Here is an 8,531-nt window from a genome sequence, read left to right on the forward strand (position 1 = left end):
CTCTCTCTCTCTCTCTCTTTTTTCTGGAGCTGAGGACCGAACCCAGGGCCTTGCGCTTGCTAGGCAAGTGCTCAAACAAAATCCCCAACCCCCTAAGCAGTCTCTTTTATGGCTCCAACTCTTACTGAGTCCTGAGAACACCATTTCTTCCACACACCAAAGAGTGGAAATTCTCAATAGTCCTCATTGATTCCCTTAACCTTGACATTCTGCAAGTGGTTTCTTCATTCAGTTGCCTTTATGTCTCCAGTGATCTTCCTTGGAGGCTGAATCTAACCACCAGTCCGGACAGTCAGCTGAGGTACCCTTCTTACAGCTACTTGGAAGGAAGGCCAATGGCTTCCTTCTGGTCAGACAGCTCCGGCTCCTTCCAAACTAATTAGTGGATAGACAGGGCAGTGGCCAGGGACCAAATATTGGCTCTTGATGCTGTCTCTGCTTTTGTCCACCTGGAATTGAAATGTGGTATAGTTCAGCCTCTGCAGGTTGTGTTGCATATTGACAATATGCATGTGGGCTTCTGTGAAACGTTCTCTCTGCTCTCTCCTAGCTCTGGCACTAAGATCTGTAAACTGGTAGCTAGAGAGGGAAGGGGACTTGCTCCCCTGTACAGCATAGCAATGGTGTGAGGACTTGAACTCATCTAAAGGACTTAAATTACTGCATCTTTTTAAAAACATTTATTGTGTGTGTGCGCACGTGCACGTGCATGTGTTTATGTGTGTAGGCACAAGTGTTATCACATTCATGTGGAGGTCAGAGGACAGTTTGTGGAAGTTGGCTCTCTCCTACCACCATGTAGGTTCTGAGGGTGGAGCTCGAGTTGTCAGTCTTGGCAGCAAGCTCCTTTACCTACTGAGCCATCTCAATGGCTTATTGTTTCTTAGTTTTTCTGAGGTATTTCTTCCACAGTTCAATAAATATTTCATCAGTGATAACTCAACATATCCCCACCCCCAATGCCACCCCAGACAGCTTACAACCTAGAAACTATCACCACTCTTTGACGTATCTGCCACTTTGCCTACCCAGGTTTTCATCCTCTCACCCACCTCTGGCTTTTCTCACCCAAGAGAGCTGGCTAGAAGGTCCTGTTCCCAGTTGCACACGGGAAACTTGGGGAAGGAAGAAAAACAGGACTCTAGGGAAGGAGAGCTGCCTCTCCCATCTGTATCAAAACTAATAGAAGATAAATGTGTCTGCTTGAAGAGAAACACCTTCACTGATTGAATACATAATCCATTCTGGAAAACATGGTCCTTGGAATAGCTCATAGCTGATCTTCATACTGAGTGTGAAATTTAAAGTGAGATGGTGAGGAGAGAGGGTATCAGGCATGAGGCAGTAAACCTAGCTTCCTTCTTGCCTGGGTCTCTCTCAGACACTCACTGTGTCTTGAAAGTGGAGAAGAGAATGGAGAGCCAGCTCCCTAGCAGCTCAGCTAAGAAGCTCCAGAGGAGGGCTGGTAAGAAGCAGCCAGGACAGAGCCAGAGGGGCCAGGAGAGATCAATCCCTGGAGGAAGGCTCTTTAGACATCTGAGAGGCACAGCAGGTGGCTTAAGAGCAGGGCCTAGGGGAGCAACTACTGCAGAGGGCAAGTGGGGTGAAATGAATTGGGGTAGCAGAATCTTGGGCTGAAAAGGAAGAGACACTGTTGCCCCAATTCCCTTTGGGCTTTTGCTATTTAATTGAGTAATTCCTGGCCCAAGGGCAACTGGGGAGAGTTTGTCTGGCTTGCACTAGAGATGGTACTTAATTGCCTTGAGATTCTGCTTGGGGTTTTTCCTTCAGAATTTCCTCACATGGCCCAGCTTTACCCTGCCATATTTCCCAGAGGTATCCAGAGAAACAAGCCTTTTGGAAAACCACCAGAGTGGGGAGGTCTTCCTCTGAAAGCTTAAGCCAGGTCTGGGAAAATCTACCCTCTTCAGTTTGAGATGGGAGCATCTTGCTTCCACAGACCACTTACCCTCCTTCCCAGAATGCAAACTCTCAGGCAGTGATTGGAATGCCATAAGAGGAAGAGAGCTATAGTAATTCCCCAGAAGAACATAGACTCCTTTTCGCTCTTGCATTTAAAGTGCAGTACCCAAAGAGGGTAAACTGCCTTCCCAGTGAATATCAGGTAGCTGTTCTGCACTAAGATGACCACCCCCGCAATGACCTGGAACAGCTCCACATTTGAAATCTTCATTTTAAATCTGCTGCTCCCTGTTTATAAACCTATCCTTGCCCTTTCAGTTTTCTCCTAAACCTGTCATTCTTCCTCAAGACTGTCAGCCCTAAGCCCATGGGGCCTCCTTCCATGTCCCATCTGTGGCTCCCTTCCAGGTTTGACTTTTCAACAGCCTTTTATGTTCTGGCCCAGGATTTGGTTCTTGAGGGTCCCAAGTATCGAAGCTGGGGTGCTTAACACAATTGGAAATTTATGGGAAAGTCTTTCTTGTCTCTTCTAGGTGCTGGTAGCTCCTGGTGTCCAGGGCTAGTGACAGCATAGCTCCAGGCCCTGCGTCCATCTTCCTCTGGTGGCCCTCTACCCTATGTCTGTGTGCCCCTTTCCATCTCTTACAAAGACATCAATCACTGGATTCGGGGCCCACTTGAAATCAAGTGTGATCTCTGATCTCATCTCCTTTCTTTCCGTAGTTGTATCTGCAAAGACCCTATTTCCAAATGAGGTTGCATTAGAAGGTTTTGGGTGGAGGGGCTAGGGAGAGGATTTAGACGTTGCAGAGCTTGCTGTGCAAAATTAACAACTGGAGTTCAGATCCCCTGAACCCATGTCAATGCAGGGTGGGTGTGATGGCCTGCCTGTAATCCCAGCACTCAAAAGGTGGAAACGGGGGATCCATGAGCAAGTTGCCTGGCTAGATCAGCTGAGTTGGTGAGTTCTGCGTTCAGCCAGAGACCCTGCCTGAAGGCAGAAAGTAATCAAGGAGGACATGCGGTATCAACCTCTGACCTCCATAGATGTATATAAATATGCACTTGTACACACACCTATTCATCACACATGTGAGCATGCATACACACACATACCATGCACATATGCACTAAAAATAAAAATAAAATAAAATAGTTCTGGGTGGTTATGAGATCTTAAATATTTTTCCTTTTTCATTATTTTTATTTTATGTATATGAGTGTTTGGCCTACATGTATGTAAGTGCACCCATGTCATGCAATGCCAGAGAGGGCATCAGATCCCCTGGAACTAAAGGTATTTGTTAGCTGCCATGTGAGTACTGGGAATTGAATCCAGGTCCTCTGTAAGAGAAGCCAGTGGTCTTAACCACTGAGCCATTTCTCCAGTCCCGTATTTTTTTCCCTCTTACATAGCTGTTTATTGGCAGTGGGTTGGAAGGGACGAGAGTTAGTATTCAAAGACAACTGCACACACCAAAGTTATGATGGTGGCAAGAGTGGTGGGAAAGAGCCTGGAAGTCCCCTTCTTCAAGAGCAAGTGGGTAGGCAGGGGCCTGGAATATTGATGGGGAAGCCTTAGACCACCTTAGCTTAGTAGGCATGGTTAGAGATTAAGGACTCACTGGCTGCCATCCCCAGTCTGACCACTTGGGGTGCACTTTCCTTGACAAGTGAGACTGCTGGTCTAAAAGGGGGAGGAATCGGTGAGATCTCTTCTGAGTCCCTCCCACCTGCCCAGGCACCTGCTTGCATATCCATACTTGCCTTACCAGGGCTCGCTTGGGCAGCCTTTAAATTCTTCTTCCCGCCTCAGGCCTTTAGGGCAGAGGCCAGCAGGACTCAGCCATAGGAGAAAGCCAAGGCCTGTGGCTTCAGCAGGGGGCATTTGTTGATGGCACTGAGATTGATGGACACCTCTTTCTCACTCTGCCCTCTGGACAGGAAAGTGATCCTAGGAACAGCAGAGGGCACTGTGGGACACAGTGCTGTGACAGTTGTCATGACAATCTCCTCATTTGAAAACTTCTGGGTGCAAGCATGGCATAGGGTGACCATGTTGGGCTTCAGTAAGATGTCTTCCAAGTGGATGTGGTGGTTGCTCAGAGCCTTGTGGACAGTGGCCTGTACCTTCTCAGTTAGATACTGACAGTGCTTCAAGTCATGGTTCCCATCAGGGAGGATTTTGGTCTCCACAATGCTGGCATAATCGGCTAGAACATTGGCATTATCCATGATGGAAAGGGCTGAGGGAGTGTGTTCTCCAATCTTGAGCACACAATGCCACTTGGCAGTCGGCTCCATCCTTGTACTGGACATAGCATTCAGACAGCCCATTCAGCCCTTGGGTGGTGGTCTTGTCATTGGTTCCTGCCAGAGGCACCATGCCCTTGTCTACTTGATGCCCATAACACCATCCTTGTATTTGATAACTTGGAGGAAGAGATGTCCATCATCCACCTTTTGGTACAGTGTCTCATGAAAGAGGATCACCCCCAAAGCAGGGATTCACACAGTCAGCAGTGGTCAGCAGCAACGGGCAGTAGAAGTGCCGGTTCTCTGTGTTCCTGGTGCCAGTGGACTGCAGCCTCTTGAAAATGCTGCCAGTGCCCTTGCCCAGAGCCACAATGCAGTGAGCAATGTCATACAGTTCCTCTGCTCCAGGCTTAGTGCTGGGTATGGGTAGGACATGGGGCCTGTGGCAGCAAGTTCCTGGTAGAGGAGGGGCTTGGGTTTGTGGGGTGTGGCAGTACTCACCAGAACTAGGTTCTACTGATTTATATTTGATGTGTATGAGTGTTTTGACTGCATGTGTGTAAGTGCATGCAATGACCTCTGAGGCCAGAAGAGGGTGTTGGATCTCCCGGAACTGAAGTCACAGATGTTTGTTTGCCACCATGTGGGTCCTGAGAAGTAAACCTCCATCCTCTGCCAGTGGTTTTAACCACAGAGCCATCTCTCCAGCCCCCTGGACATGAGTTTTGGAGAGAGACCTCATTCAGACACCACACAGGCCCTCTTAATCCTTCTGTTGCACTTTCCTTCCAAAATCCCCAACTTCACTCATGATCATAATTGAGCATCTCCCTTTTGACGTTGGTGCTACTGAGCTCAGGTTTAGCTCCTCCAGCTTCTTGCTATTCATAATGCTCCTAAGCTGAAAGAGGGACACCTACCCTATGGCATCATCTCCCCTGTCCCTCAGAGGCCAGCCCCACAGAGATGATTGAACTCCCTCAAACCCATCTCAGAAATTTGTTAATGCCATAAAGTACAGTGTGTAGGACTATTAAGGAAATTTATTTATTTAAAATTGTTATCAAACTTTAAAATTTGTGCTAATATTATATATTTGAGACCTGGTTTTGCTATATGTCCTAGGCTGGCTTTGAACAGGGCTGGCCTCAAACTTGCAGCAATCTGCCTGCCTTAGCCTCTCGAGTACTGGTATTATAGGACTATTATATTAATTTTTTAAAATTAATTAATTAATTTTTATTTTAGTGTATGCGTGTATTGCCTGTACATAGTAGGTAAGTGCACCCGTGTTGTGCAATGCCTGCAGAGGTCAGAAGAGGCTGTCGGATCCCCTGGGAATGGAATTATGGACAGTTTAGTTAGCTGCCACGTGGGTGCTGGGATACGGACCCAGGCCTTCTGCAAGAACAACCAGTGTTCTTAACCACTCTCCAGCCCCTTATATTAATGTATAATCTATAATCTAGCTTCAGCTCTAATGATTATTCCAATTTTGAAATAGTGGTGAATACATATGATATTTCAAGATGTCTGAAACAACGTCAGTGCATTATGAAGGATTTCTACTGGATACAAACAAAGTCATAAGCGTTGCTATATCCAAAATGGAAGGAAATGCTGGTTTGGGTTAGTGATCATGGATCCAACTAAGAGCTCCTGTCCCAAATAGGTGCTTCACAAACTCTCATGTGCATATGAACCATGCAGAAATGTGGTTAAGATGTCACTAGAGGTGGTCTTGAGGCTCTTCAGTGTTAATAAGTTCTGCCTGAGGCTACTGGTTCCTAAGACAGGGTGTACTGAGAAGGGCACTGGATAAAGGTCACCAACCACCTTTAGAACCATGATGGGCTCTGAGAGGAGAATTACTGCTGCCATGGCCCTGAGATTGGGAGAAAGGACTTCACAATCTTCACAGTTGTACTATAGTGATGAGGCCACTCCAGCACATCTTCTGAAGAGGATATAGTCAGCATTCAGACCTGGAATGCATTCTCTCAGCAAAGCTGCAGGGAGTCCACAGTCCTTTCACTGCTCCAGTTGGCTCCAGAACATAAGACCTTCCTTTTTGCCCAACAGAAGCCAAGCTGAGCCAGTTAGATAAGACTTGACTCGAGGCTTGGGAATAACAGAAGAAAAACAAATGCCGATTGTGAAATAAGACCACAAAACAAGACTGCAAGATACCCTGCCCTCTTGGTGATGGGCTTTAAACACAAGGTCCCTCTTGGCCTAGACCTTTAAAAATAAGGCTCCATGGGAGAAGTAGCAGTCATTATCAGACTATGCCCAAGACAGTGTGAATCCCTGAGACAGATGCCACGAGGCCTGGGTCCTCTCATATTGCTAGTGTTTTAGAGGTCTGGGTTTCTTTTTCTTTTTCTTGTTTTCCCCAGTGCTGCCTATTAAACCCAAGGCCCCATGCATTCTAAGTAAGTGCTCTACCACTGACTTATATCCACAGTTCTGTAGGTCTAGAATTTTATTAATGGAGATGGCTGACGTCCTGCTCACCATCCCTGCCCTCTTTTCTAATTCTTGCTTGCTTCCAAGTGATACCTGTGCACCCACATACTCAGGGAATCCTTCCTGTATCCTGAGTTCTGATATTATAATCTTTTTGTCCCCATTATGAGTTTCTTCATCAGTATTCACCCTACTGAGTAGAGAGCTGCTCCCTTAAGCTCACTCCTAAATGTTTCAACTTTAACCTACAATCATATTTCAATACAGTACACTAAACTTAATAACAATACAAGAAAATTACACACACAGTACCAGACTTGAGTTTGTATTGGAAATCTATGTCTCCTATACCTGCAGCCTGGTTATGGGTATGATTTTTATGGCCTCTTAGACCTATGTTGCATTTGTGCTAAGCTCCATATTCTTTTTTAAAAAGTATTTTATTGATTGATTTTATTTTCTGTATGTCAGTATACTGCCTGCATGTGTATAAGTGCACCCGTGTCATGCAATGCCCAAGGAGGTCAGAAGAGGACTTCGGGATCCCCTGGAACTGGAGTTAAGGATGGTTGTTAGCCACCATGTACGTGCTGGGAATCTAAACCAGGTCCGTTGCAAGAGCAGCCAGTGCTCTTAACTGCTGAGCCATCTCTCCAAACCCAGCTTCATACTCTTAAAGCATCTGATTAATTTCTCTCAGCCTCAGTGATGGGATAATAAAAGGAAACAGTCAGGGGCTGGAGAGATGCATAGGGACTCTTAAGAAATTATACTGACCCCTTTAATCTTTGGTTATACTTTCCTTTTGGATGTTTATGGCCATACAGTTGGCCCAGATAAGCCAATTTATTTTTACTCTTAAGGTCATTTGAGGATCTGTTCCTCAGGGGTCACATGGGCTTGGGAGGAGCCCCTGGCTCCTTTCTTTTACCAGTTCCGCCTATGTGAAGATAAATAAAAGGTCCTACTCAACCATGGCTGGCTTCGCTTGGAAGCATGAAGTGATTCCTCTGTGTTGATCCTCCTCTTTGTAGACTGGACACTGGTTCAGGTGCATCTTGTGGGGGCTCCTCGGCCACCTTGATCAAGAGGACAGGTGACCCACCACCATTACAAGACATTTTGAGAGATTCTCATAGTCCCCTGGAACTAGTCGACCTAGGAGGGCAAGGAGCAAAACCTGTCCTTTATGTCCCTCTGACCAAATTATTATAGGGCTCAAAGTAGAGGCCACCAGTCTGGTACTTTTAATTACGGTGTGTCATGTAGATAAATCTTGGGCAAAGACCAATTGTTCTCAGATGAACCTTACCTAGACATATATTTCTTGATCTGCTATGTATAATTTGTCAGCAGGTTGTAGGAGTAATATGGTTCCCTCTGGTTTTCAAAACTAGCTAGGCATTATTTATCTCTCTCATTGTCTCACCCCTCCACCATAGTTTTCCCACTCAAGGTGCCCCCATTTCCCCCCTTTCTCCCTTAATAATACCCTTCTCCTACGGTCCTACCTCCCTTGATCTCCTTCTTTCTCCTTATCCCCTAGGTTCCTTGTATACCCTTCCGTCCCCACCTCCCTTAAACTAACGAAAATTTTATCCATATCTCCCTTATTAAGGCCTGTTTCCTATTGTTCTTCTCTTTCAGGTTATTTCTTTTCCTTTACCTCCCTGGTTCCTTATCATTATCCTGGTTCCTGTAGTTATGTCTGGATACATAATCATTTATCAGGATTTGGTGCTAGGATCTACATATGAGGGAAAACCTATGTGGTTTTTACTTTTTTTCCTGAGCCCGTGTTACTAAAGTTAGTATAACAGTTTCTAGGTCCATCCATTTACCTGCAAATTTCATTATTTCTTCTTGCTTTACTGCTGAGTAAA

General features: G+C 45.8%; 1 pseudogene across 1 annotated transcript; it reads right to left on the reverse strand.

The window, feature by feature from the left end:
- Positions 1–3,422: 3,422 nt before the first annotated feature.
- Positions 3,423–4,620, reverse strand: LOC103747819 (annotated as a pseudogene). The gene is made up of 2 exons (XR_001872852.1): positions 3,677–4,620; positions 3,423–3,605 (listed from the first exon to the last, which is right to left on the reverse strand). The product of XR_001872852.1 is annotated as a fructose-bisphosphate aldolase A-like (transcript).
- Between the last annotated feature and the right edge of the window lie 3,911 nt (positions 4,621–8,531).

The sequence above is a fragment of the Nannospalax galili genome, unplaced genomic scaffold (genome assembly GCF_000622305.1).
Source record: "Nannospalax galili isolate Female #2095 unplaced genomic scaffold, S.galili_v1.0 scaffold5, whole genome shotgun sequence".
NCBI lineage: Eukaryota > Metazoa > Chordata > Mammalia > Rodentia > Spalacidae > Nannospalax > Nannospalax galili.